This window comes from Mastigoproctus giganteus, chromosome 3 (assembly GCF_048544385.1).
Source record: "Mastigoproctus giganteus isolate SK-2022 chromosome 3, ASM4854438v1, whole genome shotgun sequence".
In the NCBI taxonomy this organism is placed as follows: Eukaryota; Metazoa; Arthropoda; class Arachnida; order Uropygi; family Thelyphonidae; genus Mastigoproctus; species Mastigoproctus giganteus.
Genome location: NC_143577.1, coordinates 110,651,330 through 110,666,973, shown reverse-complemented (window position 1 = coordinate 110,666,973; position 15,644 = coordinate 110,651,330). Strand labels below are relative to the sequence as shown.

General features: G+C 37.7%; 1 protein-coding gene across 1 annotated transcript in view; it reads right to left on the bottom strand.

The window, feature by feature from the left end:
* Positions 1-15,644, bottom strand: part of LOC150088221 (actin-binding protein WASF2-like) — a 241,434-nt gene that overhangs the window by 29,482 nt on the left and 196,308 nt on the right. The window lies entirely within an intron of this gene.

Below are 15,644 nucleotides of genomic sequence, written 5' to 3'. Positions count from 1 at the left end.
GCTCGTCTCAGGGACCCGTTGACAGCAGTACAGCCCTCGTAGAAGACCAATTTAGAATGCTCGTATTTAAGGCCTTCCATTTCGATCTCGGTATTCTGCACAATGACGTGTACGTAAAAAAACTTTGACACGCCACGTTTCCTTATATTGTATTTACTTAAAAGTAAATAATTGTTTAGTGGCACATTCGTTCCTGTCCTCCTTATATTTACCGAGTTACATCTGTTTAATATATTCTTTAACGATATCGGGAAAGATTTTGAAAAGTTTAAATGTTCCGAAAGTTGAGGTTTTCACGTTCTAAAGTTGCGTTGGAATTGTACAAAATGACATCTCACGGAATGTTAACTATTTACACTAAGAATTAGTCGAACCGATTTAACTTAATGGACCCCATATGCTTTGTTTGTTAACCGTAAAACAACAGTTCCTTTTACAGTGTTACTTTACTTATTACATTCCTATCTGTTTAATGTTAGCAATTCAAAAATCTCATCACTTTTGATTACTTTTCAAATACTCCTTTCTGTCGTTATTAATAGTTAGGGTTAACATCAACTTCATCTTTGAAACTTTGGTGAGAAAGCAAACATCTAGTGGAGACCTTTATCTGTACCCCAGTTACCGTTATTTGATGGTGCGTCTGTTTGCATTACCGGCATTCAAGATGGTATGCTTGACTGGATATTCATTTAAATTGTCAACATTTATTCCCCTGATCTAAAGTCGCTAACTTCCCCCCTTTTCGGAATGAAACAAGTCTACAAAGAAGATCATGGAGTAAATTACATTTGGGCTGTTGGCAGGTATATTCGATAGCTGAAACTTTTTGTCTTCTAAAACTGAATGACGACAGCTATCAATCAAACTGTGCATTTTTCTTGTTTAATGGATGTAGCATGATAATATTAAAAATATTTATTTTTTTCTTTCAACGTACTTGGCCTAAACCAAAGTTCAGAGTTATTCTGGTATACGAGTATAACCTTTGAAGTATGATTACATAAAAGGTTAGGTAAGTGTGTGCAAAATGAAGGAATCTTTACCTTTAATGTACATGAGAGATAAAATTATCAAGAAAACCTGACCTTGATTTTACTAAAACTTAACCAAGGTCAGGTTATTTTAGGTGTTTTAGCACAAGTTAAATAATGACAACCTTACTGTTCATATAAATAATATTAGATCGCATTCTACCTAAAATTAGTTGTTTAGTGTACAATAAAATTAGTTACGTTAAATGTACAGATTCATAAATCATTTAAGAAATTCTTATATTTGGTCCACCTGAAGTCTAATATTCAAATTTTATTAGTCCATGTTTTCAGTACACTGAATACCGACAATTTCAGTAACGAACAGTCAGGATTACAAGCAGGCAATGTATGGCAGACAATCGTACAATCTGGTTTGACAACCCGAGTACGAAAAAAAAAAAAAAAAAAAAAATTTGGGCAGTTGCTTGTAATCGACAGTTTCCCAAGTTTGTTTTCCATATGGTGTGCTAACCAGCATAGGACACTTGAAGGTAATCTGTAATGAATCTGATAAACATAATGTCGCATTTAGATTTCTTTTTAATACATTAAAAAAAACTCTTGAGGTGCTTAAGACTTAAGTTTGTCATTCTTTGAACTCGAAGGTCAAAGTATTTCCTCCTCGGGGAAATTTCTTAATTTTCTCAAGTCAAAGCGAACTTCTGGTGCTGCTATCGTTACCTATCATCTTGTCTAAGTGTCGCAATTCACTAAACATTAATCCACTGAAGGTCTATGTTTATTATTTTCTTTATTCGCCATTCCACAATTAGAAAATATTATAGATAAAACAATCTTTCTTCTGACACCAAAAGCAATACTAATGTCTAAACTGCCTTGACCCAAGTCGCTTACCAATTTAACTGGATAAGAATTCAGCAGCACTGGGATCAGTAATGTCTTAACTACTTAGTAATGCGCAAACTGTACCTTACCGGCGAGGAAAGATACGGATTTAGAGCATTACTAAGCATTAGGATGAGGAACAATCTTGATTTAGTTCTTATCCAAGAATCAATCGCAGTCTCTAAGGCTGAACTAATCACTTCCCTATTGGTACTGATTTCTTTACTTCATTTCTGAACCTTCTTCTGACAAATACTTTCTTAAGTTTTGAAAACTGACTGGACTTCGTTAAACTGGTCGCTGACCAATGTTATATCTCATCCAAAAATTTGAATTTAATGAGCTTTACATTAATTATCTGTGCTTAAATCTTTATTCTGCAATTTGCGCATTAGTTCCAAACAAATTCTCTACCAATAGTCATCATAACTTTCCCCACTGGGTGCCAAACTACCCAGTGTATCTAATTCGTCACGAAATTAACATTCTTAAAAGATATTTAAAACTCATAACTAACTTTAGCTACTTTTGTTTCTCTTCCTTTCAACGTCGTATTAAGAAAGTAATGCAATCTCAATATTCTCATTATCTTCACTCAATGAACTTAACTTCAATTCCATTATGGTGTTATGTCAAACAGTTAACGAGATCTCCCAGAATTCCTACCTTAAACTAATCATTCAGATGTCTCAATTAACTCTCCTCCTGGCATAGCTAATCTTTGTTGCTACCCATTTTTCGAAACTTTGTTCTCCCGAACAGCGACGTTCTATCTCCACTTATCAGTTTGAATCTAATGCAAAAGACTGCTATGGTAGATCAGCCCTCCCTATTGATGATGTACAACCAGTTTTTTTTTTTTTTTCTCTGTTCTTTTTTTCCGCCTTAAAGATTTCACTGCTCCTGACCCTGATGCTCTCTCCCTGTTTTTATCTTCTTTGAGAATTCTCCCAAAGTTCAATTTTCTGCATGGATGTTGCCCTTCAGGTTTAACAGAGGTCTACATTATTCCTATATATTAAAACAGGAAGCTAAGCCTATAAACTATCAATCCATTACTCTACTTAACAAAACTGCTAAAATTTTGAACTCTTATTCCATAAATATCTTAGTTCCTACCATTAATCCTTTTATCAATAATCACCAGTATGCTTTTTTTTTTTCCATAAAATCCATTTTTTAAAATCTTTCCTTGTTCTTTCATGTCTTCGAATTAATTTGGAGAAAGAAAATGAAATCAAAATTCCTTAATATTTCGCAAGCATTTGACTGTTTACATCGATATTCTCTTCAAACTTTGCATCTTATGGTCAAAGACCTCTTTACGGGACTTGGCTGTTTGTTGTAGGGTTTTAAGTGCATCAGCAACTTTGGCCATATTGCACCATTAACATGTCTGTAAATGGCGTGCGTTCTGTGGTTGATTTTCTGTTTGCTGGACGAAAATTCCGAGTTTCCAGGAAAGAAAACATGCATCCTCGCTTGACGCCGACTAATTTAGTCACGTTGTGAAAAAGGCCTATAAAAATTCCTCGCGTCGTTGATGGGATTCAAACTTCCTCTTTTCTAGTGTGGGTAGGATGGTGATAACTAAGATTTGCTTGATTCACTGCTTAGCACTCGTCAACTATCTGTGATAATTGAAGGTACTTCAACTTTGTTTACTGTTTCACAAGGTGTTCCTCAAGGATCATCCTTAGGTCCACTTTTGTATATTGTTTACATTAATGATCTATCAATTGTATTTCACTTTACTAAAGTTGAGTGGCAACTTTATGAGGTTTAAAATCATATGCATAAAGTTATCTGTCTATAACTGACAGTGATGAACTCCAATTCTGTATGGATTCCCTCTCACTCTGGCTCAACAAAACAATACGCTTCTAAATCACTTTGAAATGCAAATTATTTGATTTAACTGGAATCATACAGTTCGACTTTTAGTCTTCACTAATTATTATACTGGAAATTCTGTTATTACAAGTACTGACATACTCACAGATTTAGGGTGTTTTTCCCCGATCTGACCTTCCTCTTGCCACATCAATCTTAGACTTCAAAACTTATCGGTTAAAGCGTTGTTCCTCGACTGTTAAGTTATAATTCTTCTCTACAAGCAGCTTATACTTCTGGTTTTTAATTACTGTAATGTTATTTCGCTCCTCAAAACAGCAATATTTTTCTCATAGACTGGTGTGAATTCAAATCAAATTCATTAAATTCGTTACGCTTTCGAAATCCACTATTTCGCCTTTCACCGACGCAACTGGATCGCTTTTAAATAAATTAAATCAAACCAAACTACTAGTGGTAACTCTCATAAGCTAGAAAAAAATTAGTTAAGTCTTTGAGCCGGTTCCCTTATTATTCCGTGGAAATGATTACTGTCCCTCCCCTTGTTGCTCCTCTACTAGTACTTGTTGCCTACAAACCTTCCGCCAGTTTATTATAATGGCTTTCAAGTCTTCACGATTTGCTCTCACTTATCATTCAACGGCGCAGAGAAAGACGTAGCACGTGCTATGCGGAACTTGACATGGCATGCAGATCATTATTACTTGCGCTTCGCTAGAAATGGCAATCCAGGGGGGGGGGGGGAGACTGGTTCCACAATGCACTGAAATGATGGCGATCTTGGTGGCCGTGCACTTTTTGCGCCGTGCTGGCACTTCGTACGAACGGCAAACCGAAGTTTCGCAGAATGATCACGTGACAAACAGGACCTTAGCGAAAGCGAGCACAATAGATCGCCGCCCTGGAAGGTTTTTTCTTTTTTTTTTAAGCCAAGAGCCCTTTAATTTTCTTTTAGACGCCAACGTAATTTATTCCTGCCTTTCTAATCCAGTGATTGCCATACATTTTTGTAGCGTCTGCTTGTCTTAAAATATGTTTAATATATGAAATATGCTTCGCAAATCAAGCTCATTAATCTCTAACAGGCTCGAATTCTGTTAGTCACTGTATTCTAAACTCACAGAGAAATGCCTTTCTCTTGAAAAAATAATGGAGATACTTAACTGCCTACGAAACTAAATAAGTTCCTCATTTACAAAGAATTGCAATTATTACTAACTTAATTTGATATGAGGGTTATTCAGCGAAGATCCATTTTCACCAAGAAAGAATAAATGTAGAAACGCTTTTTTCAACAATTGTTTGTCGTTCTGTTACAGCGGAAGAAAGGCGTTACCATGGAGTAAGAGTAGCACAGATACGCCATCCGCTTCCTGTTTCTTCGTGAGAAAAAAAAAGTAAAACAATAAGGCTGACTGCAGTATACGGGGTGGCTGCTCATCCTGTAATGCCGGCGCATACTGGATAAATAAGTGAAAGAATAGACAGTTTGTGTGAGGAAGCCTTACTGTTGATGATGCAGAAATTCCATAACGCCCAGTTACTAAGGGGAATAAGAGGGACGAGAAAGATGGAAGACTGCCGCATAACACTTTCCGACTTGGCGCATAAGGTTTCCCCTCAATGGATCTCTCTACTATTATCGCTATTCTAGAATTATGCAGAATAAAATTTGACTGTATACAACAATGACCAAAATGATTTTTTTCTGGACTAGGTTTTTTTTTTTTTTTTTGTAGTTGTTGGCGTATCGGCTTCTGTGGCCATAGTGCACCTCCCAAGGTTTTTTACAGTACTTTGATCCAAGCGAGGCGGGATTCGAACCCGCGACCTTTGGGTTGCCAGGCAGGTACTTGACCCACCCGGTTAGCCCGGTCGGCTCTGGACTAGTAACAATAAATAAGATTGTTACTAGTCCAGAGATTGTTACTAGTTCACCCTTTAATACTGAAATACAGGAACGTTCCTTAAAAACCAAGGCTGCAAGTGTCTGCTGGAAAAGCGACGCTGTCCGTTTTCTGAGACCAGAGTAATGCGACCTTTATCAATGATCTTCAAAGGGCACCTTCACCACAAGGACACCAGCCTTCTGGTTCAATTTCCAAGCAGCTGTGAAGGAAAAAGGCGAGGAATGCGTACTGTTGCTCCACGATAATGCCTCTGCACACAGCTTGTTATCACAAGCTGTGTACCCGAGGCATGGGGAGAGCAGGATAACGTGCTTTGAGATCTGTCACATTCTCTCGACTTCTCCCTCTTTCCCCTCCCGAACCATTTTTTTTTGGGTGCAAAACGTTTTCTTGATGTTAAATGAATAAGTTATGTTTATACTCCAGGAGCCACATAGGATCAGGAGTTCATAAGATAGACCGAATTAAAAAAAAAAAAAAAAAACTATTTAGTGGTCACGGTGGGGTAGGACCATGGTCAGCCGAAACGTGTATACTGCACCCTCGAGTTTGACAATGACAGCCTTGATGATGAAGCGATTTCTGAGATGCGATAACGATTTCAGGAGAAACCAGGGATCAACAAATATGGAGCACTGTACTACACTAGGTCACTCGTGTATCATTATAAGCCAGCACTGTTCTACAAAAAAGCCTCAGAAAGCGTTTTCATTGATGCTAGAAATATATCTACCCGGTTGGAGTCTATGCAGAAATAGACTACTAAATAGGATTGGTTTCACCTTCTATCACCAGGGATTCGAAATTAATAGGGTATTTACTGAACCACCATCGTAAAAGTTGTAAATGATAGATGACGATATATTTACAATATTACAATGTTTTACTACAAAATGACAGACACCAAACTTTAAAAGCAATTCCAAACTATTATTATTATTATCATCATTGTTTATTGCTCTTGAGCAGAGCAATAAACAGATAACAATAATAATACCCCCCCCCTGGATAGCTTACCGCTGTCCAGGGGGTATTATTATAATTATATGTTTAAATAAAAATTTAAATTCAAAGGGGGGGATGATATTTTCATTAAAAGGTTAAGACAGGGGTCGAGTGTCCGAGGTTACATGAAACACATGTATGTCCTTGTTTATACTCCGGCACGACCACCCGGTCAGTGGAGTTTACAATAAATCAATCAACACAAATATTAATCGTATTTAGCAGTCGCGGGCTTGAACCCCAATCCACTCGTCTACATCAGGCCTATGTATGCCTAACCTGAAAGGTGCAGTATTTACATTCTTGAAAATTGTGGAATACCGAAGTATCTCAAATTAAGAAAGATATTATTTTATCTAAAAAGTGCTGACCAATAACATGAAATATGTACAAAAATATAAAGCATTTCTTTTGTTGGAGTAGTCCATATGTTCCTTCTGGGGGTGTTCCTGTAAGTTCATAACAGTAAATTTATGTAGGTGTCCATTAGCTTCTGGCGTCTGGATGTATGCTGCTGGCAGAATTTAACCAGATTGTTAACCAGATCTACCGTGTTTCCAAGAAACATGCGTGTCAGGCTTTTGAGGTTGTTGAAACTAATTCTAAGTGGGAGTCTTGGGTACACTTGATTTCTCCCACCAATTCGGGGAGTTTATCAGATCAGTGATGCCAGGGGCGTTGAGTCGTCCTGTGATTAGTCTGGCCAGTGCAAGAAGGTTAGCTGCCACAGTCAGTTGTTTCCATGGGGCGACTTCGAGATTGATGTAGAGTTGGGCCCTAGAAATAGTGTATTGGTTGCCAGTGCGCCGGATGAGCCATTTCAGGAGCCAGTATTCTAGGCTGACGAACTTGTTGAAGTGTGTTGTAGGGGCAGAGTTCCAAACAGTTGCTGCATAGAGAGGAATGGGACAGCGACATCAGAGGACTTATTTATTTCTTTACCAATTCAGCGTTGTGTATCCCCCGTTAGTTCCTGGCGGATAGCCCACATAGCAGTACATTTGTTTTCATGTTCAGGAGGCGAGCCTGGAACGTCAGACCCTCGTCCCATGCTAACCCCAGATCCTTGTACGTTAATCTTTTGAACGGCTGATCCATTGATCTCATTGTGTGACTTCTTCCAGGTGAAAGACATTTGAGCTGTCTTTGCTTGGTTAATCTGTAAATCGATTGAGGCCAGAAATTGTTCAAGTTGTTGGATCTTTTTATTTGCCTGCAGAGTAGTACTAAGAACCTGATTTTGGTCAGAAAATGTGATTGTAGAGTTTCGGGTCATCAGCATATGACTGGAAGGGCTCTAGCGCTGCGGGATGATGATAGAACTCCCCCTTGTGGGACACCCCTATTAGTAATGCACGTTGTCCGAAAGCTGAGATGATGAGATGTCTGTGCTCCAGGGTTGATTTAATTATGCTGAGAGTATTTCCTGTAATTATCGTCGGGGGCTTGAATCAGCCTTAATGCGTTATCGCCTATTATACATATTATTTGCGTCAATATTTAAAGATATAATCTAAAAACAATTAACGAAAGATATAGCCACCTCTTGTGACAAGGGCAATGAAACCTTCCATACAAAATAAGCAGTTGGTGAAACTGATTCACAGTGGACTTGAAAATATACAACGGGATTTTAACAGCAGGACTGCATTTTAATTAGTGCAGTATATTAAACGTGAAGAATGGACTAAAATTACAGGATTTTATGTTCCTCAATTATGCTGTACAATTTAATATTTACAGTATAATAATAATAAACAGTTCTTAATCCTGTACTTTTGTTAAAATACCATCTTAATTAGTATTCGACTTGATGGCTGCGCAATCATTAGGAAGTTGTCGCATTAACTTTAATTGCTACGCCACACGATTTATTCTATAAAGCGATGCCATTATCCAAGCTCCATTAGCGTATTTGATGACCCTGAGATGCATCTTCTTTCTTATTTCAATTATAACACACTTAACAGGCTTATCGTTAGCGAATAACGTGCGGGATTCCACATGCAGAAGAATGGAGTAACAGAACAATATAAGCACTACATAAAATCATTTTAGAATAAACCTAGCAACCCATAACTAAAGTTTTTATACTACGTTTTACGGCACTGCGCCCGAAAACTACAGAAACAACGCTATCTTATATTTACGTTAGGATAAGATTTTAGTAATATCTGCTACAAAGAAATAAACAAACATAATGCCGATACACTTTCTAACAAACATAAAGCAAGACATAACTACTGTCAATGGTAAAGGGAAGGGCTTTTGCTTTCGTAAGGGTGGCTATCGAGGTTCTTAGACAGTTTTTAAATTGTGTACAGTGAGACTAGCTGATGATGTTAATAACAACAAATTCTAAATGGGAAATATTCGGGGAAGTAATCAAAGAAGCTACTAGGCTTTTCATACCAATAAAGAAATACCGTTCAAAGCTTAGAACTGAATGGATGTCAGAACTATTGAGACACGTGGCAGAGAAGAAAAGTGCATGGAATGCATATAAATTATCAGGTGATACATAAGCCTATGGTAGATATAAATTAGTCTGCAATCCATTCAAAAGGAGGTTAGGCAAGATAAAGCAGCTTATGAGAAGTCTCTGGCAAAGAATAACAGCAAAAACTTCTATGCTTATATTAACAATAGAAGGAAGGTGTTGAATTACATTGGACCACATGTTGTCTATGGGTTAACTATTGATGTCCATGCTCGGTTGCGGACAAATTGAAAAGGTATTTTGCATCTACATTCACACAATTCTTTAGGGAAGGGAATGCCATAAGTTTTTCAAACTCTAACGAGGAGCTAAATGGGGCACCTGGGACGGATGGAATACATCCAATTATATTAAGGGCAGCAGCAAAAGAAGTAAGAAAACCCTTAGCCATAATTATGACAGCATTCTTAGATTCAGGGAGAATCTAAGGACCAGAGAAATGCGAATATATCCCAAATTAAAAAAGGGGGATTAAAGGCGACATGATAATTATAGATATGTTAGCTTAACATTTGTTCCAGGAAAAATAATGGAATAACTGGTTAAAAAAGTAATGCAGGACCTTTTGGACAAGCATGTAATTATACTGCAATCACACACGGATATGTCAAGAGGCGGTCATGTCTAACAAACCTGATAGGTTAATATCATGCAATGACCAAGGAATTGGATACAAAAATAATTTTGGCATGTACACTTGGATTTCAGGGAAGCATTTGATACTGTTGCACATAAAAGACTGCTGTATACAAACTGGAGCAATTTGGCATTAAGAGCAAGTTACTGCTATGGATAAAGGGTGCTCTTACTTAGCTAAGGCTTCAGTTCTGCAAATTGTAGCGTCTCGAGACCAGGCGTTTTCGCGGAGATTGATTCGGGGATGGTTAAATGAAAGAGTGGTTTATCGATGGGCACTGATCTTCATGGACTAATGTTATGAAACAACACTGAACCGTGTTCCCCACGGTTCAGTGTTGTTTTCAGTATTTATCAATGATATTGACGAAGTAATATCAGGCTTAATATGTAAGTTCGCAGATGGTACAAAGATTGGCAAGGTAGTTAACCACAGTCATAAGGGTGGGCAACAAGATCCAGGAAAATTGGGTCGATTTGGGAAAACTGGGTAGCAGTAACCCCCAGAGTAACTTATCAACTGTGTGATACACTTTAGTAGTGGAGAATGAAAATGGCATGGGGGTAATTGTGTAGTCAGACATGAAATTCTCTGAGCAGTGTAGACATGTTTTCAGGAGAGCTCATGGGGGTTTTGTCGATGATATACAGAAATTTTCTAGCAGGGATAAGGAGGTGATTATCCTTTTATATAAGGCTATGGTTAGGCCGCATCTTGAGTACTATATACAGGTCTGGAGGCCTCGCTTTAGAAAGGATGTAGATCTGCTGTAACGGGTGCTGAGAAGAGCGACCAGATTGGTGAAGGGAAAAAAAGGGTGCTCTTACTTAGTAAGGCTTCAGTTCTGCAGCCTCTCAAGACCAGGCATTTTTGGAGATATCTGATTGAGGTGTATAAAGACTTGCATGGATTGAGTAAGCTGAATGTTAAATGGTATTCTTTCACTTGCTGGAACCACACGAGCGGGCATACATTCAAGTTTAGGGTGGTTGCAAGATATGTGTTTGGCAGTGTACCTTCAAGCCATCGGGTGGTTGATTGTTGGAACAGGCTTCCGTCTGTAGTTGTAGAATTGGTGGGTTGAATAAATTAAAGGGAGAACTATACATTTTCTTATTTTCTTGGAGGGTACGGATGGGTGAATTGTGTTTATTTATTATTTTTTTGGTTATGATGCTATATAAGCTTGCTCTCTTACATCATTTGACATAACTACTATAAATCTTTCAGTGTCTCCGAGTATATTTCTCACAAATTTTGGTAGAACTCAACTACGCTAAACGGCTATATAAGCCAATGTTCATCCCTTCTTTTTCAGTAAATAGTTCTCTGTACTGCTTATTAACAGGACAGGGTAGCTGCTGTATTGATAAAATGCCAAACTTTTTTTTTTAACTCAACTTTTGCAATTACTGCATTATAAAAATAAAATTAAAAATACGCACAATTATCGCTAGCCACTTTCAAACAAAATCGATGTTAATGTAATATTTTTAATAATGATGCTGTTCGTACAGAGTAAACAGCCGAAAGGAAAAAATAAATAAATAAAAATGAAGGAATTACAAGAGAAAATTCCTTTTAAATTCAATTACTGCTGACAACTGGGACCGTGAGAAGGCTTCAAGTATCCCAAAAACTGCTTAGAAGTAAACACCAGAGCATGCGATTCACGGATAATTAAAGGGTTAATTAAAAAAAAATTCCATTCCTCTCTACGCTAAGGAGAAATAAATCATAATCCTTCAGCCACGAGGTGCAGCTGTGAAATTAACTCATCTGCTCATCATTACGATATAACTGCATCATCTAGAGCCATGCTGTTGTGAAACAATTCTTTTAAGCCTGATAAACAGTTTCCAGACATTACGTTTTATGTAGAAATGCTCTATTGTTTACATCCGAATTGGGAGCTGCCATTTTCAGAGGTATTTTGCGGAACAATTCGGAAATTGTTTGTTGTACCAAAAATATATTGAGATAGTTCTTTTTTTTTTTTTTTTTTTTTGTACAACCTTAAGAGTAACTCTTCCAGAAGCTACTTAGCTGGAGAAAAAATTAAGTTATTGTTTAAAAAAAAAAAAAAGCAGCACCCAGCGTGGTCTTTCAAAAATTTCTAAAAACCGATATTTCTTGTTTAAGTTTGTTTTTTTTTCAGTTTTGATTTATTTGTAAGATATCCGTGCATACTGATCTTTGTTCTTTTTGAAAAAGTCAGCCAGACAGACTCAATACGATTTGAACATTTATTATTCCCTTACTTCAGAAATAACCAGAAGCAACGTGCAACTTAAACGAACGCCTTTGAAGACTAATGGTTTCTGTTTGTGCTTACATCCAGATTGACTGACCAAATCGCTTACTATTGAGTAGCCACTTTCAAGGACGCAGAAGCCGTTTCAAGACTGGGTTTTCATGACCTTAACGCTCATGATTCAACCGCCAGTTATTTCATCAAGGTCTCTCTCCCTGCTATTTTCAGAGTATGTATATTGCCCCGCTTGTGATAGTCATGTAGCCAGTGCTAATAGGCTTAATGTATACACTCAGATGCGTAGGGAAGAGGAATTAAAAAAAAAAAAAAAAAAAAAGTTCTTGTTTATACTCCGGCACGACCACCAGGTCAGTGGAGTTTACAATAAATCAATCAATATAAATGTTAATCGTATTTAGTAGTCACTGGCTTGAACCCAGGTCCATTCGCGCTCATGACCACTCGGCTACGTCAAGCCTCCCACTGTAACTGATTAATTGTTGTATCATCAAAATCGGAAATTTCTTTTACACCTAAGGAGAAACTTCACAAGATTTCTTGGAGGTAGAGAATGTAAGGGAAAGTATGGAAAGAATATCAGAAGTGGAATCATTTTTCATATGAGCTAAGCTGTTGTTCATGTTTGAGAAACACACTTCACGAGATAATTAGGAACACGAAATGCCTCCATCAGAGATCACATTTGTGTGTACCTCATACTACGCATTATGACTAAATAAAGACATAAATCTGTGAAGTAACTGTCTGATATTATTCCACTATACAAGACGACGGTTAGACCGCATTTGGAATATTGCGTTTAGGTCTCGAGACAGCACCATTTTAGAAAGGGTTCAAAGAAGGACGACCAACGAGTGCAAATCGATGCCCATATGAAGAAAGGCCTAGAAGTTGTGGACTGCAAAATTTGACAACAAGACATCTAAGAGAAGATCTGACTGAAGTGTATAAAAGGGCTGAGTGAAATGAATGAGGAAGATGATTGGATTTCATCAAGTTTACATTATTATGGGCAGTGGGTTGTTGAACACTGGAATATATTTCCTTCTAAATTGGTAGAGTCAGTGAGTCTGGCTGAGGTCCAAGCGGAAATGGATGGCTAACTTAAGGGACTTGCAATAGTATGAATGTTATTTTATTTTATTTTTTGGGTGATGAAGAAAAAGTTCACTTCCTATCATCAGTTGGCCTCACTAAGAATGGTATGGTAAAGAGATGGATCTGCAATAGTTTTTAACGGCGATCGACTTTTAAAGAAAGTTACTGTTACTTAATATATACAATTTGAGACCTGGGTACATCGGTTTTTCACATCGGTTTCCAAAACTTATGCAATACCCTACTTAGCAGCCCATTTTCCACATATATTGTAAAAAAGCAATTGGCGGGTATCACACGTCCAAAAGATGGCGCTTATTTCACAAACGAGCCTGAAAATTAACGTGGTGTGGCGCCATGGTTGTAATGAGGAAAGAGAATTTTTCTTTATCCTGACCACAACTATGAAGCCAACTAGCGAATAAGTCAGTTAAGTTAAGGCTGCTAATATGTTAAGAATATATTACGGGAAGCACATGCCTGAATGCGTTGGAGAACTACTGGAGGACAGCAGTTTATCCCAAGGATATGTACGGTTTATATAGTATAGGTTTACAAGATTCAGAAGATATTATTGTTGTTGTAGGGATTTAGGCGCATCAGCAACTTAGGCCATACTACGCCGTAAATTGGGTGTGTTTTGTAGTCAATGTGCTGTTTTCTGAACGAAAAACCATGCAACCCTCAACCGAGACCGACCAATTCAGAAGATCTGGTAGTATCCATTTTAATTCTTGATGGTTAAGAAGGACAACCATGAAATATGACAGATACCTTTAACTGTATGTTAAAATACAGAATGACAACATTTCGACCTTATAGCTGTCACGGGGACTTTTGTACCAAATCATGCCTGCTTTTACTATATGCAGAAGGTTGCACAAGAATGGCCCTTTTATATTAAAAAAAAAAAAAAAATCCACAATGTGGGATCCCCAAAACAACAATGTGCCAGATTCCAGTCCTGGCGAATAGGAGGACTAGGTTTCTTCGGTGGATGTTCCCGCGTGAAGGTGCTTTTAGGAACACTATTACCGGTATAGAAACTTACTTATAAAACTACACCAGAAACTTACTGAAGCGTTATGAAGAAGTAATGGGGACAATTACATCTTACAGGATGTAATGCCCAACCACGTTACGCCAGAATGGTGTGATTGGGCATTATCATGACGAAGCCAGCGCATTCTGCCAGCCTTAATCCGATATAGCAGGACACCCAAGTATTTTTTTTTACTCAAAATATCATTCTAAGTATATTTTATTTAAATTTTAATTTATATTATTATAACTTACTTTACTGTCAAAATTTTAAATCTCACTTCTCTCCAGAATTTCTACATAACGGCATATATTGTAATAGACAAGTTCACACATTTCTCCAACTTAAACCTCCACGCTCTTTTCTACTGAAAGCTCTAGCAGATGTTTTTCCCCTCTCCGTTTAGAAGAAAGTTAATATCTTTAGGGAAACACCCTAAGCGGTTTAAGAAATTGTGAGATGACTTTGAGGGCCACTCGGAATATCCCCGTGAGCTACATGTAAATGTCGTTAGGGGAAAAATGTTATGCTTGGGAGCTCTTGGACTCATATCGCCATCCACCCTCCAACCACTTCCTCAATCGAGCTCAGAAGTGTAGAGACAAGTTGTCATCATCATTATTGCATGCAACGTCGTCGTTATGAATCCTGAATAACAGTCAGGAGGAGCTGCATGGTTTCCCCCACTCGCCATCAATTGACATTTTGTCCACGAAATGACTTTTGACCAGTGTGTCGCCATCTGTAATTTCTACATATTCATTGTCGTTATCTGTTCAAATACCACCACATAATTTCCCTCGATATGCTGAGTTGTGAAACTGTTGCTTAAATTTTGAAAACGTTCATATCAAATCTATATTGCAGAAAGAGGATTACAGAACGTTGATATCATGCGTTACTCATCTATACTTTTTTTTTTTTTTGGTAGTTGTTGGCGCATGGGCTTCTGTGGCCATAATGCACCTCCCAAGGTTTTTGCAGTACTTTGATCCAAGCCCGAGGCGGGAATCGAACCCGCGACCTTTGAGTTGCCAGGGAGGCACTTTACCCACCCGGCTAGCCCGGTCGGCTCTCATCTATACAACATCTTTAATATTGTATAAAGAAGTAACATCTATGCGGTATTAGAATTATGTTTTATTATTATTATTATTTTCCCAATAGGATATAGAACACATGCCTACTTAGATGTACATGGTCAACTAATGCAGCCTTGTAAAGTTCGCTTGAAATAATAAAGTATAATAATTCCAACTCCTCACTGTTCTCACTAATGACAATAGTTTTGTGAAAGAGAGAACTAGATAAAATGATCAAGAATTCATCCTCTGACGGTTTAGTGCTCAGTAAAATGATGGTACTACAAGGATGTGCAGCGATGACAGAATCTACTGTAACAGTAGCTACAGGGTAACCATAGAAACACCGCTATCCAGC